General features: G+C 50.2%; 1 protein-coding gene and 1 non-coding gene across 3 annotated transcripts in view; both read left to right on the forward strand.

Moving 5' to 3' along the window:
* The window catches only part of LOC126215157 (protein Lilipod), a 413,331-nt gene that overhangs the window by 56,448 nt on the left and 338,118 nt on the right, over positions 1-18,765 (forward strand). The window lies entirely within an intron of this gene.
* Positions 17,916-17,990, forward strand: Trnar-gcg (transfer RNA arginine (anticodon GCG)). Its single transcript has one exon. It is a non-coding gene; the product is annotated as a tRNA-Arg (tRNA).

Below are 18,765 nucleotides of genomic sequence, written 5' to 3' on the forward strand. Positions count from 1 at the left end.
AAGGCGTGTCTCATCTACAGCACCACCTGGCGGAAGTCGCCATCGGCCGTCTTCTGTGTCGCGGAGGCGCACTGCTGGCGGCCGATCAACCGGCCGGTCGCTGGTGGCAGGAGCTGCTCCTGAACAACCTATGGATCAGGATCAGGATCTTCTGCCTTCGGCTGAGTGCCGTTCCACGCTGTCGGTCGCAAGCTCTGAGCAGTCGTTGAGTTGACGGCAACCTTGGTCCACCCTATGTCCATTATCCATTTGAATATCCGCGGCATTCGAGCCAATCGGGATGAATTGTCGATCCTCTTACGATCCTACTCGCCGGTCATCTTCTGTCTTCAGGAAACAAAGCTGCGTCCCCACGACCGCTTTGTTCTCCCTCATTTTCAGTCCATCCGATATGATCTCGCCTCTGTTGAAGGCACTCCAGCCCACGGAGGACTCATGATTCTTCTCCATGATACTCTCCATTATCACCCAATCCATTTACACACTTCCTTCCAAGCTGTCGCCGTCCGTCTTTCCCTTTCTGGATACACGTTCTCTCTTTGTACTGTATACATTCCATCGTCCACACCAATGGCACGAGTTGATCTCCTTCATCTTCTTCGTCAGCTTCCACCCCCCTATTTGCTGGTTGGGGACTTCAATGCCCACCACCCGCTTTGGGGATCTCCACATCCTTGTCCACGTGGCTCACTATTGCTAGACGTCTTCCACCAAGCGGATCTAGTTTGCCTCAACACTGGGGTCCCTACAATTTTGTCTGCCTCCACGACAAATTTATCTCATTTGGACCTTGCGGTCGGTACTGTTCCGCTAGCTCGGCGCTTCGAATGGTTCGCCCTTGATGATACACACTCGAGTGACCACTTTCCATGTGTCCTTAGACTGCAGCCTCAACTGCCATATATGCGCCCGCGACGCTGGAAGTTTGCCCAAGCCGATTGGACACTGTTTTCGTCTCTAGCGACATTCGATGACCGTCACTTTCCCAGCGTCGACGATGAGGTCACACATATTACCGACGTTATTCTTACAGCTGCGGAACGTTCAATACCACGCACCTCCGAATTGCCCCGGCGTCCCCCAGTTCCTTGGTGGAACGAGGCATGCCGTGACGCAATACGTGAGCGGCGACGTGCTCTTCGCGTTTTCCGCCACCATCCTACTTTGGCCAACTGTATCCGCTATAAGCAGTCCCGTGCGCGATGCCGTCGCGTCATCCGCGATAGCAAGAAGGCAAGCTGGCAATTCTTTATTAGCTCCTTTAACACCTTCACTCCCTCCTCGGAAGTTTGGAGTCGGCTTCGACGGTTCTCAGGCGCGCCTAGTTTCTCCCCGGTCTCTGGGCTCACTGTCGCGCATGACACATTAGTGGACCCCGTCGCAATTTCTAACTCGTTGGGTCAGCACTTTGCTGAGATTTCGAGCTTTTCAAATTACCCGCCAGCGTTTCTCCCGAAGAAACGTGCAGCGGAAGTGCGACATCTTGCTTTCTCCTCTCAAAATCGCGAAAGCTACAATACTGTTTTCTCCATGCGGTAACTCCAACATGCACTCTCTTCTTCTCGCTCCTCCGCCCCATGACCGGATGGTATCCACGTCCAAATGTTGCTGCATTTATCAACCCATAGTCTGCGTTACCTCCTTCGCCTTTATAATCGAATTTGGACCGACAGTACTTTTCCCAGACGATGGCGGGATGCTATCGTCGTTCCTGTTCCGAAACCTGGAAAGGACAAACATCTCCCCTCTAGCTATCGCCCCATTTCTCTCACGAGTAGTGTCTGTAAGGTTTTGGAGCGTATGGTGAATTACCGTTTAGCTTGGGGGCTGGAATCCCGCAGTCTTTTAACACCTGCCCAATGCGGATTCCGAAAGCATCGTTCTGCAGTTGACCGTCTGTTGCTCTCTCCACTTATATCATGAACAATTTTCTCCGGAAACGCCAAACAGTAGCAATATTTTTTGATCTGGAGAGAGCATACGATACCTGTTGGAGGACAGGCATACTCCGCACACTGTTCTCTTGGGGCTTTCGAGGTCGGCTGCCCCTTTTTCTTCGCGAATTTATGGCAGAACGCACATTTAGGGTGCGGGTGAACACTACTCTCTCCCGTACTTTCTCCCAAGAAAACGGGGTACCCCAGGGCTCCGTGCGAAGTGTTGTACTGTTTGCCATTGCCATCAATCCAATTATGGATTGTCTCCTTCCTGATGTCTCGGGCTCCCTCTTTGTGGACGATTTTGCGATCTACTACAGCTCTCAACGGACCAGCCTTCTTGAACGACGTCTTCAAGGATGTCTCGATCGCCTCCACTCTTGGAGCATCGAAACAGGCTTCCGTTTTTCTCCCAGTAAGACCGTTTGTGTTAATTTTTGGCGACGTAAGGAGTTTCTTCCGCCCTCCTTACATCTAGGTCCTGTCAACCTTCCGTTTTCGGACGTCGGTAAATTCTTGGGTCTTATGTTTGACAGAAAACTGTGCTGGTCCTCCCACGTTGCCTATCTTTCGGCTCGCTGTCTGCGATCCCTCAACACCCTCCGTGTCCTGAATGGTACCTCCTGGGGAGCGGACCGAGTGGTCCTTATCCGCCTCTATCGCGCCATAGTGCACTCGAAATTGGACTATGGAAGCATAGTCTACTCCTCTGCTCGGCCGTCTATTATTCGGCGTCTCGACTCTATCCACCACCGTGGATTACGTTTAGTGTCTGGAGCTCTTTACACCAGCCCTGTGGAAAGCCTTTATGCTGAGACTGCTGAACCTCCGCTGTCCAATCGGCGAGCAGTCCTTCTAAGTCCATGCCTGCTAATCCGACCCATGACCTTTTTTTCGACGCCTCCTTTGATGTAGGGTATGCTGGCCGCTCCTCCTCCCTACTACCCCCGGGAGTCCGCTTCCGTCAACTGCTCCATTCTCTTTCCTTCCACTTTCCTAAAACCTTCTTGACAACTTGGGGTACAGCACCCCCTTGGCTCCGTCCCCGGATCTGCCTGCTCCGTGACCTTTGTCGATTTCCCAAGGATGGTACCCCTACACTTGTTTATCGTCGGGCATTTGCTGCTCTATGTGCACAAATGACGAACGCCACATTTATTTACACCGACGGCTCGAAAACATCGTTAGGTGTAGGGAGTGCCTATATTGTTGGCGACACCCAAAATCCCTTTCGGCTTCCCGACCAGTGTTCGGTTTATACTGCGGAGCTTTACGCTGTTCTCCAGGCTGTCCACTACATCCGCCGCCATCGGCGGATACAGTACGTAATCTGCTCAGATTCTCTCAGCTCTCTCCTCAGTCTCCAAGCTCTTTACCCTGTGCACCCTCTGGTCCACCGGATTCAGGACTGTCTGCGCTTGCTCCACCTGGGGGGCGTCTCGGTGGCGTTCCTCTGGCTCCCGGGACACGTTGGTATCTGTGGGAATGAGGCGGCCGATATTGCAGCCAATGCTGCAGTCTCTCTTCTTCGGCCAGCTATCCAATCGATTCCCTTCGCCGATCTACGGAGCGTTTTATGTCGTCGTGTTGTTCATTTATGGCACGCGCATTGGTCGACACTTACCCATAATAAATTGCGGGACGTGAAAGCTCTTCCCTGTGCTTGGACTTCTTCCTCCCGAACGCGTCGTCGGGAGGAGGTAATTTTAACTCGACTCCGGATAGGGCACTGTCTTTTTAGCCATCGACATCTTTTAAGCGGCGATCCTCCCCCACTCTGTTCCCACTGCTCTCAGCTGTGGACGGTAAGACACCTTTTAATTGAATGCCCCTATTTTAATCCGTTACGCGCCCGTCTACAGCTGTCGCCTGATCTATCGTCGATTTTAGCAGATGACACGCGCTCAGCCGACCGCGTTCTCGAGTTTATTAGTGACAGTGAAATGACGTCAGTCATTTGAAGCTTTTTTTGGGGACAACCAACCCCTTTCTGTAGTGGATTTTTAAGCCTTCCTTCTGCTTTTAGTTTCTCCAATTTTATGACTTTCGTTCCCATTGCTGCTGGTTTCCATTTTAGGTTTTTTACTGTTTCCTAAGTCATGGACCGGGCGCTAATGACCATAGCAGTTTTGCGCCCTAAAACCAAAACAAAAAAACAAAAAACAAAAAAACTCGTACCGCTTCAATATTCTCTGGCGAACAAACAGGCTTAGGCCGAGGTCGCTTCGCTTCCAATATTGTTCCTTCCTGTACAAATTCATGGTACAACCTGTGGATGGTCTTCTTGCAAGGGACCCATCGTGTGTTAGACTGTTGTCGAAAACGCCTCTGAGTCACAACAAGGCTTTTCGTTTCATGAAAAAATAACACAATTGCCGATCGTTGCAGTGTCGTCAGTCTCCCATAGTCAGCCATTGCTGCTTACTAGTCTCCTAGCGGCAGTATCGTGAATTACACGTCAGTTCGTAACCCATTTGTTTTTACAACCACTGCTGGTACTGGTGTAGAGATCCCAGCAAGATATCTAATGTGCGTCGTAAATTGTGAAAGAAGCAATTGGTAACACATTTCGTGCGCCACCCTGTAGTATTTTTTGGGTATGCATTCCTAAGTCATTACCATTGCAATACAAAGTATGCTGGAGGAAAAGAAAGGAGTGGAGAACTACTTTGGGCCCAGTTACGTCACCGCAAAGAGCGCCCCTTTTTAGCGAACGACGCGCGGGCTGTTGAACGCGTTTTACTTTTTATCCTTCGTAGCAATAACGTTAATTTTTAGTTCAGGACCTCCGTTTTTCTGTGGTGTATATTATACGCCATTCTCCACGTCCCTGTTCTTAGTTGCCTTCTTTTCTGTCGATTGGGATTGACGTGTAGTCGTTTTTAACTCTTCTCTTTGTGTTCGTGTTCCACAGTTTTGACACGGGCGCATATGACCCTAGTTGTTTTTGCGCCCTAAAACAAAACAAAGTCCGCCCTGACAGTCTGCTTCATTTGAGTTCGAGAAGTCGCTTTAATCATTCGTCGGCCGCACGCACAGCCGAGAAACGGAAATTTTGTTCCTCGTAATAAATCAGCGTCGTGGGCGTCGGGGGAAAGGGGGTGGACTTTGTAGCCCCGATATTCAGAGGAGGCAGGAAGCCGAGGCGTTAGGACGGAGGGACGCAGCGGTGGCCGGCGCCGATCCACACGCCTTCGCCGCAGACTGCAGCAGTGGGCCGAGGTTCGCGATCCATTCTCCGTGTGGAGTTGCCTGCTGTCTGCAGTACAGGAAGTCTCGGTCGCTGTGTCGAAGGGGCGAGTCTGCCGCCGTGCGGCGCTGCTGGTGATGCACGGTCGGCGGTCGCCGCCCAGCGGTCGTGCGCGCCCTGGGGTGCTGCGTCAGCACGCACTGTCCAGCTCGTCAGCGCATTTTACCGCTGTGGCATGCCGATTGGTCTACACTCACTGAAAACGAGCTTCGGTCCTCGAAACCTCTCCCCACGGCTAGGACGACCTCTTCACGCCCTTCTCGGCGGGAGGAGGTCGTTTCGGCCCGGTTACGGATCGGACACTGCCGGTTCGGCCACAGCCATCTGCTGACGGCTGCTCCGGCGCCGTTCTGCCCGTGTGGGCAACTGCTGACGGTCCGCCACATTTTAACGTCCTGTCCGAATATTAATACACTGCGCGTTGATCTCGGCCTGCCATGTACTCTGGATGACATTTAGCGGATGACCCAGGAGCAGCTGCTCGCGTTCTTGGTTTTATCCACTTGACGAACCTGCATAAGGACATTTGATTATGCTGTTTTCTTTTAATCCCTTGCCTGTTAATGAGCCTTTTATAGTGTTGTCCTTTTTAGTTGCTGTTTTAACATTGTTCCTCGCAATGCATTCATATAGTCTACGTGCTAACAACCACTGTAGTTGTGCGCCCTAAAACCGCAAAGAAAAAAAAAAAGACGGAGTGTCCAGGCGCCTTGCTGAAACTCTGTCCCAGCGCAGCGCAGCGGCTCGGAAAATTCCATTCTCAATATTGCGCGTAAGGACCACGAACACGAGATACGAGAAGCTAGGGCTTAGTCGGAGGCATATGGATTGGAACAGGAAAGGTGCAAATGGCTCTGAGCACTATGGGACTTAACATCTGAGGTCATCAGTCCCCCAGAACTTAGAACTACTTAAACCTAACTAACCTAAGAACATCACACACATCCATGCCCGAGGCAGGATTCGAACTCGGGACCGCAGCAGCAGCAGCGCGGTACCGGACTGAAGCGCCTAGAACAGGGAAGGTAATTTCACAAGCTGCGACATTGTCGCCAATAAAACAGTGACCCGTGTATACAATAAGTTTCCTTTAATTTACGTCTGTGGTCTCAAACTTTTTGTTACCGATTTCGGTCTATTTAGACCATCAGATCTACACCAAAAAATGGGGAAAAAACATAAATACACTCACAGATTGTCTACAGCTTAAAAACAATAAGTAGACCGTAATGAAAAGTACTACCGACAAATATATGCACTTGTGCGCTTTAAGTATGAAGAGGCATACCTGTTACATAAAAACAAAGTCCTAATGTGCTGCAGCCATAGGGGCATCGTCAAATGTTACATGGAAAATCTGCACCAGCATCGTCAAATACCCCCCCCAGGGATCCACAACTCTTTTGTGGATACGTGCGTAGCGAGCACGGGACCCCGAGCTGATGTGGCCTTCCTTCCTTTCCGGGCTGCATACCTTCCCTTTCCGCATCCTTCCCCATCCCCCCCTTCGCCTCCCCCCCCCTCACCTCTGGCTCTTTCCTTTCCTTTCTCCCCCTCTGGGGGTCTGGTTTGTGCCTACGTCCGGAGACGGACGCTTGTAAATGTACCACATTCTTCGCCTTCCTTGCTTGTAAGTCTTCATCCTTCCTTTGTCCTTCTCTTTTCCTTACCTCTTCTCTCTACCCTTTTCTCCGCTGCGGCGTTTGACACCTCTTCTTTCCCTTTCTCTTTCTTCCTCCCTGTGCGTGTCTGAAGGCCGACCCACGCACTTCCATGCGTAGCCGCTGACGGGGTAACGCGTAATTCCCCGCCCCGGGTAGACAGGTAGGACACGTACGTACCCCCTGGTAACGGCCAGGCCCAGGGAGGGGTGATTACCCGAGTTGATACCTTCCGAAAGTGCCGATTGGTCCCTCCGTCCGTTTGTCGGGAGGTGTGACCTGAGGTGTGAACAATCACCTAAGGCGCGAGTGCCCTCAGAGAGGGCCCCCACGAGGGAGGAGCGCGCCATCGGAGACACCGGTAATCGTGGGGGATTCTTCCGCAATGGTTTCCTCACCTTCCACTATGTCTGCTCACGAACGTAAGTTCACTGAGTCTCAACCACAGTCAGTTCTTCCATCGTTGCCACAGTTCCTTGTTGTTTCTCGGTCTGACGAAGGTCACGACTTCTCCACGGTCAACCCTTTCATTATTCAGAAAGGTGTCGACGCAGTTGCAGGTGCTGTAAAGTCTTGTTCCAGATTACGGAATGGCACCCTGTTGCTAGAAACAGTCAGTGCCCTCCAGGCACAAAAATTGCTGCGTACCTCACTACTACACACTTTCCCTGTCCGGGTGGAACCGCACCGTACCTTAAATTCCTCGCGTGGAGTCGTTTATACACGCTCCCTCGACGGACTGTCTGGTGAAGAAATTCAGCACTACCTGTCTGACCAGGGCGTAACGGCTGTTCATAGAGTTATAAAAAGGGTTGACACGAACATCATTCCAACCCGCACTGTCTTCTTGACATTTGACAAAGTTCAACTCCCATCGAAAATCAAAGCAGGCTATGAGATAATTTCCGTTCGCCCTTACGTCCCAAACCCTACGCGTTGCTATCGGTGCCAGCAGTTCAATCACACCAGCGAGTCCTGTTCCAACCCGGCCAAATGTGTTACGTGTGGCAAGGATGCCCATGAGGGTGCTTCTCCACCTCCATCCCCTCGCTGCATCAACTGTATGGGTGACCACGCTGCTTCCTCTCGAGATTGCCCCGTTTTTAAGGACGAAAAACTCATCCAGGAAATAAGAGTGAAGGAAAAGGTGTCGACCTTTGCTGCTCGAAAATTATTCGCCAGTCGACAGCCCACCGTGCCTCAGAAAGGAAAATACAGCGCTGTCCTTCCTTCTCATCGGCCAACAAAGGAGGCGGCCACGCAGACTTGCGACCTCACCTTTAGTACCACGGTCGTCAGATCGGCCAGCGCAAAGATCGCCCGTTCAACCTCTCCACTTTCGCCTGCCCACTCTATGGCTCACCCTTCATCGGGTTCTGCTAAATCTCGAGCCCAAAAGTCAGACGCCAAGTCTTCGAAAAAAGCGCATACTCGTGAAGAGTTTTTACGTACGGCAACTTCCCAACCATCGGTTCCTCCTTCCTCTAAACATCATACTTCCAAGAAGGCTACAAAGAAACCCAGTTCCTCTCCTTCTCCTCCAAGGCGTGTCCCATCTACGGCACCACCTGGCGGAAGTCGCCCTCGGCCGTCTTCTGTGTCGCCGAGGCGCACTGCTGGCGGCCGATCAACCGGCCGGTCGCTGGTGGCAGGAGCTGCTCCTGACCAACCTATGGATCAGGATCTTCTGCCTTCGGCTGAATGCCATTCCATGCTGTCGGTCGCAAGCTCAGAGCAGTCGTTGAGTTGAAAGCGACCTTGGTCACATTCCTCCATTTTCTGTTCACCCTATGTCCATTATCCACTGGAATATCCGCGGTATTCGAGCCAATCGGGATGAATTGTCGATCGTCTTACAATCCTACTCGCCGGTCATCTTCTGTCTTCAGGAAACAAAGCTGCGTCCCCATGACCGCTTTGTTCTCCCTCATTTTCAGTCCGTCCGATATGATCTCGCCTCTGTTGAAGGCACTACAGCCCATGGAGGACTCATGATTCTTCTCCATGATACTCTCCATTATCACCCAATCCATTTACACACTTCCTTCCAAGCTGTCGCCGTCCGTCTTTCCCTTTCCGGATACACGTTCTCTCTTTGTACTGTATACATTCCATCGTCCACACCAACGGCACGAGCTGATCTCCTTCATCTTCTTGGTCAGCTTCCACCCCCATATTTGCTGGTTGGGGACTTCAATGCCCACCACCCGCTTTGGGGATCTCCACATCCTTGTCCACGTGGCTCACTATTGCTAGACGTCTTCCACCAAGCAGATCTAGTTTGCCTCAACACTGGGGTCCCTACGTTTTTGTCTGCCTCCACGGCAAATTTATCTCATTTGGACCTTGCGGTCGGTACTGTTCCGCTAGCTCGGCGCTTCGAATGGTTCGCCCTTGATGATACACACTCGAGTGACCACTTTCCATGTGTCCTTGGACTGCAGCCTCAACGGCCATATATGCGCCCGCGACGCTGGAAGTTTGCTCAAGCCGATTGGACACTTTTTTCGTCTCTAGCGACATTCGATGACCGTCACTTTCCCAGCGTCGACGATGAGGTCACACATATTACCGACGTTATTCTTACAGCTGCGGAACATTCAATACCACGCACCTCCGAATTGCCCCGGCGCCCCCCAGTTCCTTGGTGGAACGAGGCATGCCGTGATGCACTACGTGAGCGGCGACGTGCTCTCCGCGTTTTCCGCCACCATCCTACTTTGGCCAACTGTATCCGCTATAAGCAGCTACGAGCGCGATGCCGTCGTGTCATCCGCGATAGCAAGAAGGCAAGCTGGAAATTCTTTATTAGCTCATTTAACACCTTCACTCCCTCCTCGGAAGTTTGGAGTCGGCTTCGACGGTTCTCAGGCGCGCCTAGTTTCTCCCCGGTCTCTGGGCTCACTGTCGCGCATGACACATTAGTGGACCCCGTCGCAATTTCTAACTCGTTGGGTCAGCACTTTGCCGAGATTTTGAGCTCTTCAAATTACCCGCCAGCGTTTCTCCCGAAGAAACGTGCAGCGGAAGTGCGACCTCTTGCTTTCTCCTCTCAAAATCGCGAAAGCTACAATACTGTTTTCTCCTTGCGGGAACTCCAACATGCACTCTCTTCTTCTCGCTCCTCCGCCCCAGGACCAGATGGTATCCACGTCCAAATGTTGCTGCATTTATCAACCCATAGTCTGCGTTACCTCCTTCGCCTTTATAATCGAATTTGTACCGACAGTACTTTTCCCAGACGATGGCGGGAAGCTATCGTCGTTCCTGTTCCGAAACCTGGAAAGGACAAACATCTCCCCTCTAGCTATCGCCCCATTTCTCTCACGAGTAGTGTCTGTAAGGTTTTGGAGCGTATGGTGAATTACCGTTTAGCGTGGTGGCTGGAATCCCGCAATCTTTTAACACCTGCCCAATGCGGATTCCGAAAGCATCGTTCTGCAGTTGACCATCTTGTTGCTCTCTCCACTTATATCATGAACAATTTTCTCCGGAAACGCCAAACGGTAGCAATATTTTTTGATCTGGAGAGAGCATACGATGCCTGTTGGAGGACAGGCATCCTCCGCACACTGTTCTCTTGGGGCTTTCGAGGCCGGCTGCCCCTTTTTCTTCGCGAATTTATGGCAGAGCGCACATTTAGGGTGCGGGTGAACACTACTCTCTCCCGCACTTTCTCCCAAGAAAACGGGGTACCCCAGGGCTCCGTGCTGAGTGTTGTACTGTTTGCCATCGCTATAAATCCAATTATGGATTGTCTCCCTCCCGATGTCTCGGGCTCCCTCTTTGTGGACGATTTTGCGATCTACTACAGCTCTCAACGGACCAGCCTTCTTGAACGACGTCTTCAAGGATGTCTCGATCGCCTCCACTCTTGGAGCATCGAAACCGGCTTCCGTTTCTCTCCCAGTAAGACCGTTTGTGTTAATTTTTGGCGACGTAAGGAGTTTCTTCCGCCCTCCTTACATCTAGGACCTGTCAACCTTCCGTTTTCAGACGTCGCTAAATTCTTGGGTCTTATGTTTGACAGAAAACTGTGCTGGTCCTCCCACGTTTCCTATCTTTCGGCTCGCTGTCTGCGATCGCTTAACACCCTCCGTGTCCTGAATGGTACCTCCTGGTGAGCGGACCGAGTGGTCCTTCACCGCCTCTATCGCGCCTTAGTGCGCTCGAAATTGGATTATGGAAGCATAGTCTACTCCTCTGCTCGGCCGTCTATTCTTCGGCGTCTCGACTCTATCCACCACCGTGGATTACGTTTAGTGTCTGGAGCTTTTTACACTAGCCCTGTGGAAAGCCTTTATGCTGAGACTGCTGAACCTCCGTTGTCCAATCGGCGAGCGGTCCTTCTAAGTCGTTATGCTAGCCATCTGTCTTCCATGCCTGCTAATCCAGCCCATGACCTTTTTTTCGACGCCTCATTTGATGTAGGGTATGCTGGCCGCTCCTCCTCCCTACTACCCCCGGGAGTCCGCTTCCGTCAACTGCTCCATTCTCTTTCCTTCCGCTTTCCTAAAACCTTCTTGACAACTTGGGGTACAGCACCGCCTTGGCTCCGTCCCCGGATCTGCCTGCTCCGTGACCTTTGTCGATTTCCCAAGGATGGTACCCCTTCACTTGGTTATCGTCGGGCATTTGCTGCTCTATGTGCACAAATGACGAACGCCACATTTATTTACACCGACGGCTCGAAAACATCGTTAGGTGTAGGGAGTGCCTATATTGTTGGCGACACCCCAAATCAATTTCGGCTTCCCGACCAGTGTTCGGTGTATACTGCGGAGCTTTACGCTGTTCTCCAGGCTGTCCACTACATCCGCCGCCATCGGCGGATACAGTACGTTATCTGCTCAGATTCTCTCAGCTCTCTCCTCAGTCTCCAAGCTCTTTACCCTGTGCACCCTCTGGTCCACCGGATTCAGGACTGTCTGCGCTTGCTCCATCTGGGGGGCGTCTCGGTGGCGTTCCTCTGGCTCCCGGGACACGCTGGTATCTGTGGGAATGAGGCGGCCGATATAGCGGCCAAGGCTGCAGTCTCTCTTCCTCGGCCAGCTATTCAGTTGCTTCCCTTCACCGATATACGGAGCGGTTTATGTCGCAAAGTTGCTCATTTATGGCATGCGCATTGGTCAACACTTCCCAATAATAAATTGCGGGAAGTGAAAGCTCTTCCTTGCGCTTGGACTTCTTCCTCCCGAACGCGTCGTCGGGAGGAGGTAATTTTAACTCGACTCCGGATAGGGCACTGTCTTTTTAGCCATCGACATCTTTTAAGCGGCGATCCTCCCCCAATCTGTCCCCACTGCTCTCAGCTGTGGACGGTAAGACACCTTTTAATTGAATGCCCCTATTTTAATCCGTTACGCGCCCGTCTACAGCTATCGCCTGATCTATCGTCGATTTTAGCAGATGACACGCGCTCAGCCGACCGCGTTCTCCAGTTTATTAGTGACAGTGAAATGACGTCAGTTATTTGAATCTTTTTTTGGGGATAACAAACCCTTTTCTGTAGTGGATTTTTAAGCCTTCCTTCTGTTTTTAGTTTCTCCAATTTCATGACTTTGTTCCCATTGCTGCTTGTTTTCAATTTCGGTTTTTTTACTGTTTCCTAAGTTACGGGCTGGGCGCTAATGACCATAGCAGTTTTGCGCCCTAAAACCAAACAAAAAAAAAAAGCCTTGTCCACGTGGCTCACTATTGCTAGCCGTCTTCCACCAAGCAGATCTAGTTTGCCTCAACACTGGGGTCCCTACATTTTTGTCTGCCTCCACGACAAATTTATCTCATTTGGACCTTGCAGTCGGTACTGTTCCGCTAGCTCGGCGCTTCGAATGGTTCGCCCTTGATGATACACACTCGAGTGACCACTTTCCATGTGTCCTTAGACTGCAGCCTCAACAGCCATATATGCGCCCGCGACGCTGGAAGTTTGCCCAAGCCGATTGGACACTTTTTTCGTCTCTAGCGACATTCGATGACCGTCCCTTTCCCAGCGTCGACGATGAGGTCACACATATTACCGACGTTATTCTTGCAGCTGCGGAACATTCAATACCACGCACCTCCGAATTGCCCCGGCGCCCCCCAGTTCCTTGGTGGAACGAGGCATGCCGTGATGCACTACGTGAGCGGCGACGTGCTCTCCGCGTTTTCCGCCACCATCCTACTTTGGCTAATTGTATCCGCTATAAGCAGCTACGAGCGCGATGCCGTCGTGTCATCCGCGATAGCAAGAAGGCAAGCTGGAAATTCTTTATTAGTTCATTTAACACCTTCACTCCCTTCTCGGAAGTTTGGAGTCGTCTTCGACGGTTCTCAGGCGCGCTTAGTTTCTCCCCGGTCTCTGGGCTCACTGTCGCGCATGACACATTAGTGGACCCCGTCGCAATTTCTCACTCGTTGGGTCAGAACTTTGCTGAGATTTCGAGCTCTTCAAATTACCCGCCAGCGTTTCTCCCGAAGAAACGTGCAGCGGAATTGCGACATCTTGCTTTCTCCTCTCAAAATCGCGAAAGCTACAATACTTTTTTCTCCTTGCGGGAACTCCAACATGCACTCTCTTCTTCTCGCTCCTCCGCCCCAGGACCGGATGGTATCCAAGTCCAAATGTTGCTGCATTTATCAACCCATAGTCTGCGTTACCTCCTTCGCCTTTATAATCGAATTTGGACCGACAGTACTTTTCCCAGACGATGGCGGGAAGCTATCGTCGTTCCTGTTCCGAAACCTGGAAAGGACAAACATCTCCCCTCTACCTATCGCCCCATTTCTCTCACGAGTAGTGTCTGTAAGGTTTTGGAGCGTATGGTGAATTACCGTTTAGCGTGGTGGCTGGAATCCCGCAGTCTTTTAACACCTGCCCAATGCGGATTCCGAAAGCATCGTTTTGCAGTTGACCATCTTGTTGCTCTCTCCACTTATATCATGAACAATTTTCTCCGGAAACGCCAAACGGTAGCAATATTTTTTGATCTGGAGAGAGCATACGATACCTGTTGGAGGACAGGCATCCTCCGCACACTGTTCTCTTGGGGCTTTCGAGGCCGGCTGCCCCTTTTTCTTCGCGAATTTATGGCAGAGCGCACATTTAGGGTGCGGGTGAACACTACCCTCTCCCGCACTTTCTCCCAAGAAAACGGGGTACCCCAGGGCTCCGTGCTGAGTGTTGTACTGTTTGCCATTGCCATCAATCCAATTATGGATTGTCTCCTTCCTGATGTCTCGGGCTCCCTCTTTGTGGATGATTTTGCGATCTACTACAGCTCTCAACGGACCAGCCTTCTTGAACGACGTCTTCAAGGATGTCTCGATCGCCTCCACTCTTGGAGCATCGAAACCGGCTTCCGTTTTTCTCCCAGTAAGACCGTTTGTGTTAATTTTTGGCGACGTAAGGAGTTTCTTCCGCCCTCCTTACATCTAGGACCTATCAACCTTCCGTTTTCGGACGTCGGTAAATTCTTGGGTCTTATGTTTGACAGAAAACTGTGCTGGTCCTCCCACGTTTCCTATCTTTCGGCTCGCTGTCTGCGATCGCTTAACACCCTCCGTGTCCTAAATGGTACCTCCTGGGGAGCGGACCGAGTGGTCCTTCTCCGCCTCTATCGCGCCTTAGTGCGCTCGAAATTGGATTATGGAAGCATAGTCTACTCCTCTGCTCGGCCGTCTATTCTTCGGCGTCTCGACTCTATCCACCACCGTAGATAAAGTTTAGTGTCTGGAGCTTTTTACACCAGCCCTGTGAAAAGCCTTTATGCTGAGACTGCTGAACCTCCGCTGTCCAATCGGCGAGCAGTCCTTCTAAGTCCATGCCTGCTAATCCGACCCATGACCTTTTTTTCGACGCCTCCTTTGATGTAGGGTATGCTGGCCGCTCCTCCTCCCTACTACCCCCGGGAGTCCGCTTCCGTCAACTGCTCCATTCTCTTTCCTTCCGCTTTCCTAAAACCTTCTTGACAACTTGGGGTACAGCACCGCCTTGGCTCCGTCCCCGGATCTGCCTGCTCCGTGACCTTTGTCGATTTCCCAAGGATGGTACCCCTACACTTGTTTATCGTCGGGCATTTGCTGCTCTATGTGCACAAATGACGAACGCCACATTTATTTACACCGACGGCTCGAAAACATCGTTAGGTGTAGGGAGTGCCTATATTGTTGGCGACACCCAAAATCCCTTTCGGCTTCCCGACCAGTGTTCGGTTTATACTGCGGAGCTTTACGCTGTTCTCCAGGCTGTCCACTACATCCGCCGCCATCGGCGGATACAGTACGTAATCTGCTCAGATTCTCTCAGCTCTCTCCTCAGTCTCCAAGCTCTTTACCCTGTGCACCCTCTGGTCCACCGGATTCAGGACTGTCTGCGCTTGCTCCACCTGGGGGGCGTCTCGGTGGCGTTCCTCTGGCTCCCGGGACACGTTGGTATCTGTGGGAATGAGGCGGCCGATATTGCAGCCAATGCTGCAGTCTCTCTTCTTCGGCCAGCTATCCAATCGATTCCCTTCGCCGATCTACGGAGCGTTTTATGTCGTCGTGTTGTTCATTTATGGCACGCGCATTGGTCGACACTTACCCATAATAAATTGCGGGACGTGAAAGCTCTTCCCTGTGCTTGGACTTCTTCCTCCCGAACGCGTCGTCGGGAGGAGGTAATTTTAACTCGACTCCGGATAGGGCACTGTCTTTTTAGCCATCGACATCTTTTAAGCGGCGATCCTCCCCCACTCTGTCCCCACTGCTCTCAGCTGTGGACGGTAAGCCACCTTTTAATTGAATGCCCCTATTTTAATCCGTTACGCGCCCGTCTACAGCTGTCGCCTGATCTATCGTCGATTTTAGCAGATGACACGCGCTCAGCCGACCGCGTTCTCCAGTTTATTAGCGACAGTGAAATGACGTCAGTCATTTGAAGCTTTTTTTGGAGACAACCAACCCCTTTGTGTAGTGGATTTTTAAGCCTTCCTTCTGCTTTTAGTTTCTCCAATTTTATGACTTTGTTCCCATTGCTGCTGGTTTTCAATTTCGGTTTTTTTACTGTTTCCTAAGTCACGGGCTGGGCGCTAATGACCATAGCAGTTTTGCGCCCTAAAAACCAAAACAAAAAAAATCGTCAAATATATATAAATAACATAATATGCACGAGTCATGTTGTCAGTAACACTACTGTTCAAAACAATCTGCCGTGCAGTAGCCACAAGATGTTTGTGTTGTAAGTTCACCAGATGCCGCTGATGTCGGCACACACTAATTTTCAATAATTAATCGGACAGCGTAAAATAAAGGGAGATACAATAGTGGAAGCCTGTAATGAGCTTAAAACGAATAAAAGGCATTACAGTAATAAAAAGCGCTGAAGTAGAACGCGACAAAAGTCAGATTGTTAAAAAGAGGAAGAGTTAAGAAACATTAGTTGACACATGCTCAAGTGCCAATATTCTAGATAATGACATAAGTAATAAATACCTTTGATAGTGCACAGGATAAGATTAAAAACCATAAAACAAATCGCTAAAGGAGCCACAAATAAAAGAAAACATAGTGTTGCACATAATCAGCGCCCTCTGTTATCGCTAACGCTAGAATTCCGCACAGGGGGGGGGGGGGGGAGTGGTTGGAGGAACGTGACCGGCAGAGGGCCCCTCGTACCCTGCGGCACTGCGTTGCAACAAGAGAATTATAAAATTCCGTAACAGTGGATGACCCACATTATCTGATTAATGCAGTCTATGAAATGAATAGAGAAGGAACAAGAAAATACTAGAGTCATGCGTAAAACGTACGAAAACGAAGTAAATATGTGAGGCTCTCAATACTAGGTGAAACTGTCGACAAACTGTATATAAGTGAGGCGTTCAGTGATTAAAGTAAAACATTGTCAAACAAAGCAAAGTAGGCATTAGGCACAAAGTCACTCTCTGGCAGTTAAGCACTTTTGTTGGTTCTTTCTTTTTTGCTTTATAAATTTCAAGCTACTCTAACAAATTAGGAGCACGGCCTTTTTCCACTCTGTGGAGAATAGGCACACAATTCTCAATGCTCCCTGTGGAATGACCAGTTTCAGATAAATGCCAAAGCAGTTTTGTTCCGTGGCTGACAGTGTTCTTTGAACCTTAATTTAAAAGAGCGGCCTGTTTGACCGATATAATATTTGTCACAGTTACTGCAGTCAATCCTGTATACTCCAGAGCCATCAAATTTGTCATACTTCCCGTTCAGTGTGTTTTATTCGTAGTTTTAGGATGTTGTTAACCTGAAAGCCACATCTGACATCAGTCTCTTTAAAACATTTTTCTATTTATAGGGACATTTTGCCGTTAAACTTCATAGGAATGGTTTTGATTCTATCTTTATCGGTTCTATTTTGTGTGTATGTAATATTTGACGATGCCAGTTTGGCTGCAGTACATTAGGACTTTGTTTTTATGAAACAGGTATGCATCTTCGTATTTAAAGCGCACATATGTAAATTTTGTCAGTACTACTTTTCATTACGGTCTATTTATTGTTTTTAAGCTGTAGACAATCTGCGAGTGTATTTATGTTTTTTCCAATTTTTTGCTGCAGATCTGATGATGGTCATTAAGACAGAAACCGGTAATTTGTTAACAAAAAGTTTGTGACAACAGACGTAAATTCGAGGAAACTTGAGGAAAGCAAATGATCGGTAGTAGTACAGGGTACCGTCCGCGACGCACCGTACGGTGGCTCGCAGAGTGTGTATCTAGATACACAGCTGTAGCACGAAGGCCGGTTTCAGTAGAGCCGAAATGTTGGCACAGTTACCAGCGTGACAAGGTTGCACGCCAAAACACTTCCTGAAGGTGACACCGGCCGCGAAAGAGAATCCTCGCGTATTACTCAGTCGCTCTGGTGACTGGCAGCAGCCGGCCAACGGGAAGGTGAGAGTGGCGCGTTGCTCCAGCTGGGGGGAAGGCGGCGACCTCAGACTGGTGTGGCCAGGAGGGGCTCTACACAGTTACCCAGCTGCAGCGGAGTGTGCGCTGATATGAAACTTTCTGGCAGATTAAAACTGTGTGCCGGACCGACAGAGCTCTGAGGACGGGCCGTGAGTCGTGCTCGGGTAGCTCAGTTGGTAGAGCATTTGCCTGCGAAAGGCAAAGGTCCCGAGTTCGAGTCTCGGTCCGGCACACAGTTTTAATCTGCCAAGAAGTTTGTTACCCAGCTGCAGACACAGATATACTGAAATTGCAACACCACAATAGACAGCAACAGCCAATAATGGGTCGCGTTGTCGCTTTGGTGTCTTCAGAGGCCCGAAGTGATTTTAAGCTTGACGCCGTACAAGAATACTTCTACTCCAGATTATGTTTTTACTGCTCTGTTTTCTTCCATTTTAAGTACGTACCACAGTTTCATCGCTGTTTATACGGATGCATCCCAGCAAGAGAATGTCCTCTGTTCCGGTCTTTTCCGTGATAGGGTTTTCAAAGTGCGTCTTCCGGAACACTTTACAGATTGTGATGCGGGGTTGTATGGCATTATGATGGCACTGCAGAGGATTCAGACGTCACCGTACGAGGTGTCTTGTCTGTCCCGACTCGCTTAGGCACTTTATAACACCCCCCCCCCCCCCCCTGCTTCCCGGGATTTCCGAAATTACAAGTTGACAATGACCGTGAATTATGAGTTTTGACCCGCGTCGGGATAAGGCATCCGTATCCGAAGTAAATAATGATTATTCCGCGGGAAACAGGAGACGTTATAACTTGATCGTTATTGAATGAGTAATTTCATTCAATAACGATCGGTAAATAATTTGGAAATAAATTTTGCCAGTGGAAATTTTGCCGAAAGAAATGATTAAGTTGTAAAAGCAATTAAAAAATCGGTCGCCAGCTCAACTGATGAGCGACAGTACTGTTAAGTACGTGAATAATTGTGTCAAAAATAAAGTTTACCTGTT

This window comes from Schistocerca nitens, chromosome 12, assembly GCF_023898315.1.
Source record: "Schistocerca nitens isolate TAMUIC-IGC-003100 chromosome 12, iqSchNite1.1, whole genome shotgun sequence".
NCBI lineage: Eukaryota > Metazoa > Arthropoda > Insecta > Orthoptera > Acrididae > Schistocerca > Schistocerca nitens.